Source organism: Desmodus rotundus, chromosome 13, assembly GCF_022682495.2.
Source record: "Desmodus rotundus isolate HL8 chromosome 13, HLdesRot8A.1, whole genome shotgun sequence".
Taxonomy (NCBI): Eukaryota; Metazoa; Chordata; class Mammalia; order Chiroptera; family Phyllostomidae; genus Desmodus; species Desmodus rotundus.
This window is the reverse complement of record NC_071399.1, coordinates 94,718,478-94,734,952: the sequence shown is the minus strand read 5'-3', so window position 1 is coordinate 94,734,952 and position 16,475 is coordinate 94,718,478. Positions and strand designations below refer to the sequence as shown.

General features: G+C 50.3%; 2 long non-coding RNA genes across 2 annotated transcripts; one reads left to right on the top strand and one right to left on the bottom strand.

Annotated features, from left to right (window-relative positions):
• On the top strand, window positions 1-6,003 carry LOC128779878 (uncharacterized). The gene is made up of 2 exons (XR_008425943.1): window positions 1-269; window positions 3,564-6,003. It is a non-coding gene; the product is annotated as an uncharacterized lncRNA (long non-coding RNA).
• A 5,376-nt stretch (window positions 6,004-11,379) lies between these two features.
• On the bottom strand, window positions 11,380-15,299 carry LOC128779846 (uncharacterized). Its single transcript, XR_008425921.1, has 3 exons — window positions 15,178-15,299; window positions 12,686-12,747; window positions 11,380-11,969 (listed from the first exon to the last, which is right to left on the bottom strand). It is a non-coding gene; the product is annotated as an uncharacterized lncRNA (long non-coding RNA).
• Window positions 15,300-16,475: the final 1,176 nt, after the last annotated feature.

Genomic DNA, 16,475 nt, shown 5'->3' with positions numbered 1-16,475 from the left:
GCGAATATCCTCCGACCTCGTTAGCTGTTTGTCTCGATATTGTGCTTGTCTCAGTTACGTGAAACTAACCCTTGTGAAAATGGGCCAGCGGGAGTCCACCCCCGAACTCCCCGCTTGATTGCATCTTGAATAACTTTTCTGATTTCCAGCGTCGTGCACGCGGCTACGTGAGCGTGCAGCTCGATCCGGAGTTCCTGCGGACTCTTTGCCAGCTAGAGTGGCTGACTTTTGGTGTCGGATGGCCTGCAGAGGGGACTTTCGACCTCCCGGTATTGTTTGCAGTTCGGGCCACAGTTTATAGAGCCCCACACCCCGATCAGATAGTTTACATCAATGTGTGGGTAGATATAGCCCCAGACAAGCCAGGCTATATTCAGAAATGTCTAAGAAGGAGTGCTTCCCGCGGAAGAACGGTTCTGTTAGCCGCGGGAAGAGGAAAACAAAAAGAAATTCCCGGAGCCCTCCGCGCCTAGAGGGCGGAGGGTGCCTAAACTCTACCCCCACCACTACCAGGACCTGGGGAGGACATGTTAGACCCCTTGAATGTGCTCCCTCCCTACCCTAGGAGGGAAGTGCCGCATTCTACCCAGCCGGAGGAGGGAGGGACACTCTCGAGCCCTCCTCACACCCGAGGGGGAACTAGAGAAGGGGAGGAGGCTCTAGTATTCCCAGCACCTCCGGCACTTCTGCCACTCCGTGAAGCACCGCCCGGACCGGGTGCCCCTGCTGGAGCACCCCCTCGGTTGATATATGTTCCTTTCTCCACTAGTGATCTGTATAATTAGAAACACCAGAATCCCCCATTTTCTGAGAAACCGCAGGGATTAATTTCCCTACTAGAAACTATATTTAGGACTCACCAGCCAACCTGGGATGATTGTCAGACTCTATTTACCTCAGAAGAAAGGGAAAGAATTTATAGGGAGGTTGCAAAGATTGTGTTGGGAGAAGGGGAGGGAGGAATCTCCCGCTGCTTTCCTAGAAAGATTACTACAGGCAGGTGCGGTAGTTCTTAGGAGCAATAGGATATTGCCGCCTCTGGATTCTAGGGTTTGCAGAATTGGCCAAGCCTCTCCATGAACTTACGAGGGGAAAAGAGGGAAATATAACTTGAACTGAAAAAGAGAACCAAGCCTTTGAGGCGCTTAAGGCAGCTTTGGTATCTGCACCTGCATTGGCCTTGCCAAATTTAGGAAAGCCGTTTGTGGCAGAAAACGGAGGCATTGCAAAGAGAGTGCTGAGCCAGGCTTTAGGACCCTGGAGAAGGCCCGTGGCCTATTTGTCCAAGAGATTGGACCCAGTAGCCTCAGGGTGGCCAGCCTGCTTACGAGCTCTAGTTGCCACAGCCATGCTAGTGAAGGAGGCCAGCAAGCTCACCCTTGGACAGAATTTGCAGATAATTGGGGAGCATCATATAGAGAGAATTTTGAAATCCTCTCCTGATCGCTGGTTGTCTAATGCACGGCTAACTCAGTACCAGGTGCAGTTGCTGAATTCCCCATCAGTCCAGTTCCTGAAAAGTGCCGCCTTGAATCCAGCCACCCTGCTTCCAGCCCCTGATCCAACCATCATGCATAGCTGCCATGAAATATTAGAGCAGGTCACAGGCATGCGCCCAGACTTGCGGGATGAGGCATACAAAAAACCAGAGCTTGCTCTGTTCTCGGATAGCAGTAGTTTCCTTAGGGAAGGGCAGCGGTACACGGGGGCTGCGGTAACCACGGAAACTGAAGTCCTTTGGCAGCAAGCCCTGCCAAAAGGAACTTCAGCCCAGAGGGCGGAGTTGATGGGGCATTTGCAAGGTCTAATCTTAAGAAAGCTGCAGGATATCTCTGCATATCTAGGGACTTTGAGTAGAAGATGCCTGTACTAGTAGGGACTTTTGGCTGCCACGTACTGAGTTTAAGTGCTGAGTTTAAGTACAGTCCTTCCCAGGGTGGGAAAGGAGCAGGGATTAAAGGTAGACTGTAGTTAAATCTGGATGGGCAAAAATATGTAGAAAGGTTGTGAAAGTTTTAAACCTGGAGGAAAGGAAACCTCAACTACTTGTTTTCTGGTTTTATGGTAATGTAGTTTCATTTTGCTTCCGTTTCTAATCAGAAACCCCCTGTATCTGAAGACCTAGTTAGGGTCACCTGAAGACCTAGTGAAGGTCGCCTGTAACCGGTTGGAGAGAATGCCTTTGCCACTCAGGACCCAGGAAGGGTCATTTGGGCCTGATGTGTGTTTCAGCCTGAGGCAAAGGAGCACGTCTCTGCCAAGAGACCGGACCTGAATGGCATGTCTCTGCAGAGGCTCCAGTAGACGCACCGGTGCAAGAGGATGCCTCTACCTGTGTGCTGTTCTTATAGAACTCCGTCTGTGTTTTAGATTTTGTTCTGTATCTGCTCTGAAAAGAAAATTGAGGATTCCAGGGATAGTTAAAACTTCACACTCTGTAGGAAAGTGAACAAGGGAAAGTGCAAGATATGTAAATGAAGATGTATGAAAGGATACAGAAGGTTAGTGGATGTTGCAGAAGGTCTATGGGAAGCTGTAAAGATAGAAGAGGGTTTGTAAAAAGGTGTGTAAAAGGTTATAAAAGTTTGTGAAAGTTTTGGAAAGAAAGTGTGTGGGGCCAGTAATAGAAGGTATAAGGCATAGAGATGCAATCTTAGTAGATATCAGAAGGAAAAGGATTTTCCTTCGCACTTGGTATTTTTCTCCCTACCTGATCCCTCCAGAATTTGGCATTCTGAAGGAGTGAGTAATGACATAAGGTTTCTCTGCATAAATCCATTAAGACCAGTCATTAATAATTTGTTAACCGATGCTTTGACTGGAATGTCACGCCTGAAGGAGGCATGTCTGGGTTCTGGTTGTCATCAGGAAGCCCCGAGGAACTGGGATTGACTTGAGAAGCTAGCAAAAGCCCACAGGAAGAAGTTTGGTACCTTGGTTGATTGTGTGGTTCGTGGCAGTCTTTCCAGGGAAGGAGCGAAGGTTGCTTTCCTGAAAGATGGATAAAAAGGAACCTGTAGGCACAACGAAAGCCTCAAGGATTTAAGTGAAACAACTGGTACAGGCGAAGCCAGGTGGCAGATGTGTGGCTCTGCTTCTGTGCCCTGAGGGGCGGACTAAAAGTCAGTCTAAAGGTTCCCTGAGTTCCAGCGAAGCAAACTTAAAGATCATAGGCGATCCAGGCTGCTCTTGGTGTGTTTATGCAAACAGACAGGCAGAATTAAAAGTTGGACTCAAAGTAGTCTCTTTAATAACGATGAGGGTGATCTTAAGGAGAAAAATCATGGTCTAAGGAAAATCACAATGCTCAGTATTGGATATAGGAATCATGCAGCTGTCTTGAAAGTTTGCTTTCATTTGAAAGTTGAAACTGGGTTTGTAATATTACCGAAGATGTTCAATTTACAGGCACGAAGGGCCTGTCAAATTGCCATTGCTGTATGTCATCGCAGCAAGGGCCTTGCAACTGAATGTCTTCCCAAAAGACAGTCTCACCAGCATAGAGACTGGCTTGGGAGTGGTTGTGTAAATTAACCTGCGTGTTCCTCCTTCTGTTTTCATAGGGCGTGGGACTATGGCCTCATTACCTGAGAGAATGGTTGCAATATAGGCCTCACTTAAGGATCCCATCTTCATCATCTACCCCTGAGACTCAACTAGTTTGGTTAAACTAGGTAGTTGGGTTGGTAAAGGGTTTGAGAGATCTGTGGGCTTCACTTCAGAGCTTATCTTCCCTTTTCTGTCCTAATAGCCAAGACAGAAAGGGCCCAGAGATCTGAAAGGAGAGAAATCCTGATATATTCCCCTCAGCCCGAGTGAAGTGTAGTGAGCCACAGGGTTTTGGACAGGTGTAGCATGTCTCATACACCTTCCTCCAGATGAGCCATTCTTTACCTAGGTGCCTGCCTTTCTGATTCGGTAATTATGATTTAATTGTGCCTTCCAACTCTCTTGCCAAATCTGTCACCTCCAGAATATGACGAGGATGCCAACTGTCCAGTAATGCCAGCCTTTGGACACCGAGCCTGCAACTTCGCAGTGACAGCCAACTGACTTGGATTAAATAAGGTCCTTCCCCTTACAGGAAAGGACTACCTCCGTGCTGCACCCCCTTTCAGGGCACCCCTGACCCAAGGTTAGGTAGGACAACGTCCATGTCCAGCCGGAAGCAGTTACAAGAAGATGAGACCTTCGCCCATTGTCCTTTATATAATTATAAAGGGGTTATATATCTGAAAGGAAGGATTGAAGCAGGGTGCCGCCAAGAGGAGGGCCCAGGAAGGGATTTGTAATAGGGTCCAGAACTCAAGGTGTACCATTCCTAGGCCCCTTACTCATAATTCTTCTGGGGATTAAGCCTAGGGCCTTGCATCCTACAGACCCTAGTTCAGAATCTAGAAGCCACAGTCACTCGTACTGCAGTAGCTAAGGTGCTGGCCCTTCAGAATTATCAGCATCAGTACCAGAAACTAAGGCAGTTTACTGATACCCAGAACTATGGCCAGCTCTATAGTGATGCTAAAGGAGCCGAAAACGACTTTTTGCATCAAAAGGGGGGAATATAGTAGATAATGGTTTAGTTAGTATGCTGCTCCCAGTTACTATGCTGCTTCCAGGTTGCCCCTGGCTGCTCACTTACAGGTTCAGTGAGCCCAGGTGGCACTAAGGGAACCTGTGCTCAGGTTTGGGGAGGAAGTGAACCCCTAGGCTCTATAAGCTGAGCCTGCATGAATATTAGGAATTGGATACTAAGCCCTGTAGGTACACCACCATTTTAGGTAAGCCGATTATAGAAATCGTTGTTTAACAACAAGGAACATGACCCACTCCTCCGAAAAGAATCCAGGATTACTGAAAGCCCCTGAGGGCATTTGGTTTATATGCCTCCAAGGAATATATCTTTGTTTGCCACCAATTTCTTATCCAGAATTTCGTGTAACTGGGTACATAATTCCCCAAGTGTATCTCTATGCAGGAAACCCAGATTTTGTTCTCCCCTCTAGGACTAGGAAAAAAAAAACTCCCCTTCTTATACCCATAGTAGCCACTGTTAGGATCTTAGGGTCCCCCGCACTCAGTGCCGCAGCCCTCATTCGGGAGATTTAGAGTTAAGGCAGCTTTCGCAGACTTTCTCTAAGGACATATCTCTGCTGCAAGATCAGGTAGCTGATTTAGAAAGACTGGTAGACTCCTTAGCAGAGGTAGCTGTCCAAAATCGGAGAGGATTAGATTTATTGTTCTTAAGGAAAGAAGGATTATGCTCAGCATTAGGAGAAACTTGTTGCTTTTATGCTAATCATTCAGGGATAATTAGAGATAGTATCAAGGTCTTAACCCAGAGACTAAAAGAATGAGAAAATCTAGAAGAACCAACGTAGTACGCAGGAATCTATTAAGATGTCCCCATAGTTGACTACCCTGATTTCCTGTATTAGTGGGCCTTTATTAATTATACTCCTCTGTTTAACCTGTGGCCCCATCATTAGTATGATTCAAGGATTTGACTCATAAGTGCCAACAAGGAAATGGGGGAATGTTGAGAGCTAGGAAAGAGGGCTAGCCAATTTTAAGCATTGCTAAGCAGAAAACCTCTTGAAGGTCACCAGAATAGATAGGGGAGAGAAACAACATTGTCGGCCAAAGTAAAGGTAAACAATACGTGATTTGCAGAGGGCTTATTCTGAGTTACAGCCAATTAGAGGGCCATAAAACTTTGGGTGCCAGACTCATCTCGGGTCTGGACCCTTATCTTTAAACTGAGGGTACAAATTAAGTGGGACAGACAGATGGTTCTTATCAACAGGAGACAGACAGATAGTTCCTCCTGACCCCAGAGCTATGCAGAGATAGCCGCAACTCCCACTTTTGTAACTTGCTTGCTTGCTTCTCACCGTATAAAAGAGCTAGCCTGTGAGCGTTCGGCGCGACTCCCCTTTGCAGCCTTAACGGGCACCCTGGGAGTTCGCCCCTGCGCAGGTAAAAATAAAGTACCATCTAAGTGCACTCCACACGTCTCCATTTGATTTTCTGCTCGCGTACGGGATACAACAGAATACCCACAGATGCACAGTCCTTCCCTCTCCCTGTGCCCAGTCCGGGGTACCGTGTCTCAGGAAAAGAAGTAGAAGTCCGTGATTCAGGCTCCCGGCACCATCAGCTGTGTGGCTGCTGCAATCTTCAGTTAATCCAAAGCCATGCGGCACCTTCTCATGACCCACCAGCAAGAGTCCTTTCTCCCCTTTTTCTTCCCGTCAAAGTCTCTCCTGCTGCCTAAGCCGCGTGGCAAAAAGAAACACTCCAAAACCTCGTGGTCCTCTCTACTCTCCTTCAGAACCGTGTGGTCCTTCCATTTACTTCAGAACCGCATGGTCTACTCTTTACTTCAGAGCCGCGTGGTCTACTCCTTCCTTCAGAGCCGCATGGTCTCCTCCTTTCTCCCCCAAAACCTTGTGGTCCTCCCCCTTCTATGGCTGCCGCGCCTAGGTTTAAATCCCAGTGCCCATCTTCCTTTGCAGCCCCATTTCTGACTCCTCCTACAGTCAGTTACACCTGCCAGCATCCTTGTATTCTTCCAGCTTTACTGGGCTGCCACAGTAAGTCTGGGCAGGTGTGGCCCCATGGCATGGAGCCAATCATCTCCAAGCTCTCCCACAGGCCCTGTAACCAGGGGGAGTTGCTTCTCAGACCCACCTTGGGTGGAAGTCACTCCCATCTCCCTGGCTCAAAGCAGGGCCACAGCTATTTAACATATCTATGAAACCAGTTAAAGGTTATAGATATGTTAAATGACTGCCAGGGGTTAGCTACAAAGCTGTTGCTACCCAAAACAGCTCTGAATGGCCCTGTTCCATGTGTCCCATCCCCCCTGGCTCAGGCTTGTGGGGGTGAGGACATCCTACATACATTTTTCTAATATTTCCTGGACACCCCGAGTCCTGGACCCCATTACAAATCCCTTCCTGGGGCCCTCCTCTTGGCTGCACCCTGCTTCAATTCCATCAAATGTGAAAAACGATGAGAAATGCCAGGAGTGAGGGGGAGAATCCCCAAGTGAAATCACTTGGCAGCTGCTTGGGATTCTCCAAACCAAAACCTCAGGGCCTCTCAGCCCAGGCAGCCAATGGGACTCCCCACCAAATACCCACACTTCCCGGAGAGTCCCAAAGTGGGTCCCGGCGGAGTCGCCAAAATATGAAACCAGAGAAGACACTGGCATCCGGGCTGCCCGCCACTACCAAACCCAATCAGCAGCAACAGGGACTGAATCTTTATGGCGCTTTATGCACATGGCCGGCGATATGAGAACATGGCGGGTTCGTACCCTGACAGACCATCTAAATTCCATTTTAAAATGGCCCTTTTTATAAGGAGAGCAAAGCGTAGGTAGGGGTTTGGAATTCAGGGAAAAGTTCATTGGATTACAAACAAGTTCAGCATTCTCACCCTGGGCGGTGGGCTTTAGCTGTGTCCTAGCGGTGGGCATCTCACCTGGAGCACAATGGCTCAGACACCACCTGGAACTGGGTGTGGGCCTCCTGAGGCGCACAGGTGGAGCTGCTCCTGGCCTCCTGTAGTCAGGGTGGGTCCCACTACCAGTTCCTGGAACAAAGCTTTTGCAGGCATTGATTATTAAGCTTATTAGCTATTACCTAAACTGAAATCTTCCAACTCTTAAGTCCCCTATCAAACAGCACGTGAACTGTGTGTAAACAACATGTGAACAAAGCGTGGATGGCACGTGATCAATGGAAACAACACATGGATGGCACGTGATCGGTGTGTGATTGGCACGTGATCCATGCATGGACGGCATGTGAACACGGCAAGAATGTGGCTTGAAGTGGGGGGGGTGAGTGTGGCGTGAACATGGTGCTCCGTCCCCTCTCACCGTTCCCCTGGGGGGTTCTCTCGCTCCATGTGGAGGTCCGTACAGGGACTTATTCCCAGGCATAGATGTCTGCCGGGGTCCAGCCTCGGCGGGTCTCAGGGTCCCCGAAGGATGGACGGCACAGGCGACGAACGAGGGATCAGACACCAAGTTTGATGCCGGAGAACGGCCAGCCCTTGTGAGTCTGACCGAACTCTAAGAGTTTAATCAAGCTTTATTTTTATGGGGATTTGTTATATGACATCAAAGGAACAGGTGCATGGCATGATTTCTCAAGCAGGAAAAGTTTATACAGAAATACCAAGGAAATGTACAGGAAGTTCTACAGATTTGTTCATACTAAACAAAAGTTATTTTGACCAGGAGGGCCATCAATCAGACAAGCACAAGTAACTACATGTTCAAAGTTTCAAATGGCTATTGATCATTTGATGTCTAACAAAGTGTTCAGAATTTGGCATAGGTCAAAAAGATATGCTAGACTAGCCAGCAGTTATATGTGAACTATTAAAGGGCCTATGTGGTTAGGCTCTCTAACTCAGCCGTCTATCTTCCCGTCTAGGTTCTTTCTTTATGTGCTTTGCAGGGGATGATCTTTGTATTTGTTACCTCATGCTTAAATCATCTTAGTTCACGTATTTTCCTTGCTCTTTTACCCATCTAGTTCTGTCAATTATTATTCCTGTCCAAGGTATATGGGGGGTTGTACTAAGGGGAACATCTAGTAAAACTTTTCTCTATTTCCAGGCAGCTGGCCTGCCCATTGTCTAATATTAATCTTCCAATAGGTAGGGGAAGTAGGCTGCAGAGGGGTTATAAGGGACTTTTGTTCTATGGCCAAGAAATCAATTTGTGCCATTGTGTTGGAATTCTGCAGATCAGTGGACCTGAAATACAAGTGCTCAAAAATCCCACCACCTAGTAATAGCAAAGACAGACTTGCAAGAAGAGATAGACAGGAAGCCCAGCCACAGCTGCCTCTGCTGTGCAGACGCATCTCATCCGTCCCAACTGTGTCAAGGGTCGGCTGTTGGTGGGCTCCCGGCAGATGCCCACATGCCATTGCTGGGGCATTTAAATTTTTTCCTGTTTGCTGCTTTTCTAAATAAATCAGCTTGATTTTTGTAAATTGGCCTTGAACCCAGTGGCTTGGGTAAAATCACGCGTTAGTCTGGCAGTTTGTGGATGTTTCTGGATCTTCCCTACAGATGCCCCTGTCATCTGTCCCTCTCTGACCCTCCCTCCCACTTTAAGTTTCCGCCCGTGTGGCTTGCTGGCCGATTGCTCCTGTGTGTCCCTTGGAGGTGCAGTGTCGGTGGGCGCCCTGGTTCCACTCCCTGGCACTGCCCATCTGGCACCCGGCACCTCTGGCCAAACCGGGAGATGTTTTGGAGGCAGCTGTGTATTCGGCGCTGTTTTCCCTTTCTAATGGGGCGTCTCACTTCCTTCTGCGCCTCCTGAGGTGACGCCCAGCTGCCCGGCAGCACCGTGCCCAGCAGGGGCTCCCTGGGCCGCTTCAGACCGTTCTCCTCCTAGCCCTGTGTCCGGAACCCCGCGTGGCCCGGGCACGGCTACTCCCCAAGGTCAGCGTGCAGCCGCCCACCTCGCCCCTCAGCCTCTGCTCGGGGTGGCCCAGCGCCACCTCCTGGAACTGAAGCAGGGTGTAGCCAAGAGGAGGGCCATAAGAAGGGATTTGTAATGGGGTCCCGAACTCAAGGTGTTCAGGAAATATTAGCAAAAATTTATAGGATGTCCTCACACCCACAAGCCTGAGCACGGGGAAGGGACATATGGAACAGAGCCATTCAGAGCTGTTTTGGGTAGCAAGAGCTTTGCAGCTAACCCCTGGCACGGTCATTTAACATATCTATAACCTTTAACTGGTTTCATAGATATGTTAAATAGCTGTGGGCACACTTTGAGCCAGGGGGATGGGAGCAAATTCCACCTAAGATGTAACTGGGAAGCAACTCCCCCTGGTTACAGAGCCTGCGTGAGAGCGTGGAGATGATTGGCTCCATGCCATGCAGGGGGCCACACCTGCCCGGACTTACTATGGCAGCCCAGTAAAGCTGGAAGAATACAGGGATGCTGGCAGGTGTAACTGGTTGTAGGAGGAGTCAGAAATGGGGCTGCAAAGGAAGATGGGCTCTGGGATTTAAACCTAGGTGCGGCAGCCATAGAGAGAGAGGACCACGTGGTTCTGAAGGAGAAGAGGGACGACCACGAGGTTTTGGGGAAGAAGGGAGAGAAACATGCAGCTTTGGTGGAGTGAATAGGAGAGGACCATGGGGTTTTGGAGTGCTTCTTTTTGCCACATGGCTTAGGCAGCTGAAGAGACTTTGCCGGGAAGACAAGGGGAGAAAGGACTCTTGCTGGTGGGCTGTGGCATGGGCTGCCACATGGCTTTGGATTAACTGGAGATTGCAGCAGCCACACAACTGATGGTGCCAGGAGTCTGAATCACGGACTTCTAATTCTTTTCCTGAGATGCGGTACCCCAGACTGGGCAGAGGGAGAGGGAAGGACTGTGCATCTGTGGGTATTCTAGAGGACTTTAGTATCTTAATGAAGACATTCAGTCATTACTCTAAGTCTGTGTGATTTTTAAATAAATAATTTCTTTCCTTTCAACAGTCTCTGGCATTGAGAGACGTCTTTCCTCTGGCGGCGGGCATTTCGAACCTAGTAGGTATGTGTGTGCGTGGGGTAACCTCCAGAGACAGAAAGGGGGAATCCTTTCTGTAAAACTTTATCATGAACCACCCCCCGCGTGTTCTATAACAGAACGGCCCGTGTGCTCGACTCAGACCCTGGGAGGTGTTCGGGAGAGGGAACCCCCCCCCCCCCCCGCCAAGGTGTAACGAGGTCACGGACCCCCCAAGCGCGCTCCGCAAACAGATGTCCCCTGCAGGAGCCCCTGTCTCCGCATCAGGAAAAGGACACTTCTGTTTGGTAAATTATTACAAAATCAGCCTTCCAGCTGAAAAGGGCCACAAAACAATACCCCTGGGTGGGGGGGAATGCTGCCAGATGGTTTCTTATTAAAAACCATGATGTTAAAAACAAAATAAAATTCTGTAACAACTCGACAGAGAGCAGAAGGGCCCCTCCCCTGGTCCTGCAGAGCGATCTCTGTAAAAAGCTTTCTGTAATTTCAGACTTTTATTTGCTATACCTCTCAGTCACTTTGGAAGCTCAGCTCGGCTCTGGTTTGGGGATTTCATGAGTGTGTTTAATGCCCACGTCTGAGTGTTTCAACCCATTAACTGCACCAAGTCGAGGTGCCTCCGATGCCTGTGGATGCCGCTCAGCTCCTGGCCAACCCTGCACCCCAGGCCACCACCCACTCCTCGCTGGGGACCTCGCAGTGCGGGGAGGGGACCCTGCCAGACCTCGCTTCTGACACACTCCCCTCTCCGGGTCTCTGAGTCAACCCACCCCCAGCTCCTGTTCACAGGTTCCTGACTAGGAGCAACCCTGTTCTCCACGCTGCCTTCGCCATTGGACGAAGTTCAGGGTGACCCACGGTGGGGACTGTGTGCCAGACTCTTGGGCTCTGGGGGGCAGTTATGTGCCCACAGGAAGCCTCTGCTGGTTGGGCCGAACCCCCACGCCAGCTGCCCGTCCTCCAAGGGGCCCACGTGCAGGGCCAGAGGGGGCCTCATTCGAACAGCACGTCGCCAACATGCAGATGATTCCCCGAGGGGAATGTGCACCCCAACAGTGTTCCCTGCAGGGGAAGGGGGTCAGTGACCAGGCTCACATGGCCTCCCGTGCCTCCAAGGCCGCTTGCTGAAGGCTGGTCCATGGGAGTCCGTGGCCCGAGCTCAGACCGCCACACACAGGAGACACCGTCTCCCCAGAGCCACCTCCATGGACATACATCCGGTGGCTGTCCTGACCAGGTGGGAGTCTGCCGGATCCGACCTGACCCTCGGCGAGCCCCAGTCACCCATCCGAAGACAGTGGCTCCCCCTTAATGTCACATCTGCGTGGGATTCCATCCAGAAAACATCACAAGTGGAAAATAATTCTAAAACAAATGCTCCTCAGCAGTTCCACAGCCAGCCAGCCAACCCTGGGGATGACAACAAGGGTATTGTTAGTTATTGTTTATTATTATTACCACTATTACTATTACTGCAATAGGACAAACCCAGGGCCCCAAAGCTCAGGCGACCTGGCCTCCTTCAGCCCGGGGAGAGACCTGCTGTGTGTGCACCCTGTTCTGCAGGGGGGTGTGGGGAGGTGTCCTGGACAGGACGGGCCCCAGTAGTCCCCGTCTCAGCATGCTCTCTCCAATGCCATCCTCCCGCCCGCCCCACGTGGTGGCAAATCGCTGCTTAAAAAAAAAGAAAATCCCAATCCCGGATGTTTTGGGGGGGCAGCGGGGTGAACGGTGAGCCTAGCCCTGAGCACAGGTGCAGGTCCCTCACAGATGCTGTACTGGTACAAACCAGAATGCTGTCTGCTCAAGTTCACTACCGTTTCTCCTACTCGCAAACCCAACCACAAAAGGACTATTTCATCATCTTCACCCTTCTTGCTCCCAGAGACTGGTCCCCTGGGGTTTAACAGACAGAAGTTGTTAGAGCCATCGAAGCAGAAAGACAACCACTGGGGAGAAAACCAGGGTTGGGGGGGTCCTACGGGAATATGTTCCAAATGGATGCAGGTCTCCTTGGCGTCCAGAGGCTGGGTCTGCATCAGGCCCCAGCTGCGACCTGGACATGGGGAGGGGAGGGTGCTGCCCAAGATGGGGGATGGGGGCACTTCAGTGTCACTACAAGTTACCAGGGTGGGAGAGGGCCTCCGTGGTGCCAAAGGGCAGGCACTGCCTTCCCCGGTGACTCTGCCTGGAGGGAGGGAAGAGACGGAGATAATTAGGGTTTTTTCATGGAAATCAGCATTTATCCGAAATCAAAGACCGAGGATTCTGCACCATCTAAATGGGCTTCTGCCAGAGAACTAAAACATAAAAGACCATCGGTCCCCACAGCCCCCCGCAAAAGCAATTAAATTGTTCACCAAAGGGCTGTGAGCCATCAACGCCACCTGCTTCCTGGGTTCAGCAGGGTGGTACAGATGCCTGAAACTGGACAGAGATGTGGAGTTCTGGGGCCTCCCCGCAGGCCACGGAAAAGAAGCTGAGCCCTGGTGTGCCTCCCCGGTGCCGGACCTCCCAGGGGATCACAAACCAGGTGGGAGTGGCGTTTCATCCCAGCTCTGCCACAGTTTGGGCAGCTGTAGCATGGAGCCAGGGAGTGAATGCCCTGAGCTTTTCACTCTGGGGTGGAAGACTTTAAGGAAAATGCTGTGGGGGTGGGTTGAAGTCAGAGATAAAACGGGCTTGTGTTTTAAAAAATCCTCAGCACTGTCCACTGAGGAGAAAAAGGCAGACCAGCCACAAGGAGCACCCCCGTCCCTGTGTTTATACCCGTCCTGGGGAGCAGCAGGGTCCCCGAGAAGGGGAAGAGCTAGCATGCCAGGGCTGCAGTTCCTGAGCCTGAAGACTGGCCTCTGAGGTGATAAGCCCTCACCATGAGTCTACTGGAACCTCAGACCCGGTGTCCAGGGCCCATGGTCCACTTCAGGCCGTCCGCTGAAGGAGAGGCTGTGGCAGGAGAGGCCTGGAGACAGTGAGAACTCACAGGGGCCTGGAGGGCACCTGTCCTGCCTTCTCCCACAGGCTGGGAGTTTCCACATCGTTTCCGAGTAAAAGCGCAGAAGTATGACCTGTGTCCATTCTCCTTGTGAATTCTGATCGTCCAGAGAAAGGGGAGCCCTCCTTGCTGTAACCCCACAAGGGACCCCACAACCAGCTGCATCACTGGTCCAGGAAGCCCCCCACGGGAGCCTTCCTCTGAGAAGGACGAATTGCTGACCTCCCCTTCTTCCTCTGGCCCCACGTGTGTACCTGGTGTGTCTGAGAGCCCTGGCCACACGGGTCGTGCACTCGAGTCAGGGACTGACTTTTCCCATTGCGATGCCCCTTGAGGACTTCCTGGCAGGGTGTGGGGGGCTGCACTGCTGGCGACCTGGGCCCGGGGCTGCCCTGGTTGGGACTCAGTTTCCTCCTCTGCGCAACGAAGGGGCAGGGCCTGCAACTTCGGGAACCCCGCCCAAATGGGAGCACCTGCAGGACGCCCAGGCTCTCTGTGGTCCCTGCCCCCTGGGGAGGAGGTGGGGCGGACAGGGGTGTGAGCCTATGAAGCGGGCTGTAAAAAAAAATACTGAAGTATAACATACAGAAAAGTACACAAGTTCTAAGTGTACGGATGCATAAAAAGTGACCACAGTCATGTAGCCAACAATCAGGTCAAGAAATAGGAATTCATGAAAAAAATACTAACTCAGGGTAAAAATAAGTCAGCGTAATGGGTAACTTTGGGAGTTATCATCTGGGATGCGACACATCTGCTGGGGTGTTCAAATGTTCTACATCTTGATCCGAATGATGGTTATCATGACAGTTTACGTATTTAAATATCATCTTGTACTTTTAAGATCTGTGCGTTTTCTCTACTTATTATAATTCAGTAAAAAATAAAATTTATTAAAGGGGGAAAAAAAAAGGAAACAGCTCCGCCTGCTCCCTGAGTAGGTGAGAGGGGCCAGAACAGCAGGGGACCATCATCCTTCCCAGAGAGAAGTCAAGGGTCTGGCGGCGGCAGCAGCAATTCTGGGGGGGGCTCTGCCCTGCTCCTCACAAGTGTGTGGTGCCCATGCCCATGCCTCCCCCGCCTCAGGTCCCGGGGACCCTGAGCTTGAGGACCGGTGAGGAGGGGGCTGCGGAGCTGAGGGCTGGCCATGGTGGGACTGCCGCATTTGCCAACCTGACCCCATGGCCCTCGTCTGCTCCCCTGGGGTCTTTGGTTTAGATGAGCCCATCTGGTTGGAAGCACAACTGCCCACTGTCCCCAGCCTCACATGGAGGAGCTGCTCATGTGGCTGCTGGGGGTCCAGAAAATTCACTCCTCCCCCAAATCATAGCAGCCAAGTCCTTGTGAGCAGGCTGCTACCGCCAGGGGCGGGGGCTGCTGCAGGACCCAGCAGCCAGGGGATAGGTTCTTCTTCTCCAGGAAGTCAGAGAACTGAAGGAGCTAAACAGACAGCCCAGCTCCCACAAGAGCAAAGCCACAGCAGGGGCCACACCAGCTGGCGCTGTCCCCGCCCTGGCCCTCAGGCCTGCTGGCAGCCCTGCCCCATGAGGCTCAGCCACCAGGCCCACTCAGCAGCTGGATTCTGGCCCAAGAGGGTCTCCATCTCCCCCCACCCCAGGGTACCTTTCCTCTTGACTGTGTCCCTTGGGTCTCTCCCTAGAACACAAAGGTCTGGATGCCTCCAACTTGTCCCCAGGGAGTAATCTTTACCAGTGCCCCAGGAGGTCAGCTGTTTTCCAGGAGCCAGGACAGGCCTTATCTGTAGTTTCTGAAACAAAACCTTTAACATATACATTACTTGCTAGGCTTATAACTTTTAACCTTAAACTAAAATTTTCCAACTCTTGAGTCCCCTGTCATTAGCAGTTTCTTTTTAACTCTTGGTGTACAATTTTGAATAAATGTTTTTCTCACTGTTTAAGTAAGCGGCAACAAAAAAATAAATTACAAATGATTTTCAAGCACACTTGCAACATTTTTACAACTGACTATATACTAAGCTAGAACGCAGGTTCCAACAAATGTCTCATAAAGTATGTTTATTGCTCTCTTTGCCATTCATCTGGAAACCAGTCACAAGGTAACTAGAAAGTCCCTACATTTAGATGTTTTAAAATACACTTTTAAATAACTGTTCAAAATTAATCACAGTCAGAGTTGGAAAATAATTAACATAGAAAAATGATAAAACCACTGCATACCAGAGCAAGTTCTGTTTTCCAAAATGATAAAGGCTTCAAATTCATTGGTTCTCAACCAAAAGTGATTTCTGCCCCCAAGGGGGCTTGAGGCAATGTGCTGAGCCATTTTAGACTGTCCTGAGGGGAAGGGAAGCCAGGGTGTGGGCAGTGAATAGAGGTATAGGATGCTAATAAGCACCTACAATGCAGAGGACCATCCCCCAGGAGAATGAATTATGTGGCCAAAAAGGTCCATAGTGCTGAGAGTGACAAACCCTGCTCTGTATCCTGAAGAGTCCCTTAGAATACAAACAACATGTCCCTCTGCATCCTACATGGGAAATGCTGCCTTTCTTGGAACAGGCAGCATGGAAGCTGAAACTCAGAGAACAACAAATGCCAGCCATCTTGCAAATACTGGGGAGAAGTGTCCCAAGTTGAGAAGACATCTGGAAAAGTTCAGGAGACAAAGGAAGATCTGACGACTTAGGAGACTGAGTCGCACTGTGATAAAACTGAGTCAGCATCTGAGGATCCCTGCTTCTTTCCATTCCTCATAAGTCACATTAATAACCGTTTCATAATGTCACTTAGAACAAAGAATCTTACTCTGTTAGATGCCAGAATTCACCATCTAAAGTTTTCCTCTTTGAAAACGTGAACATTTGCTACCTTGTGTGTTCCTCAGATTACCAAGTCGGGGGCACATCTCCGCTAACAAAACACTTGAGATTTCTAGAA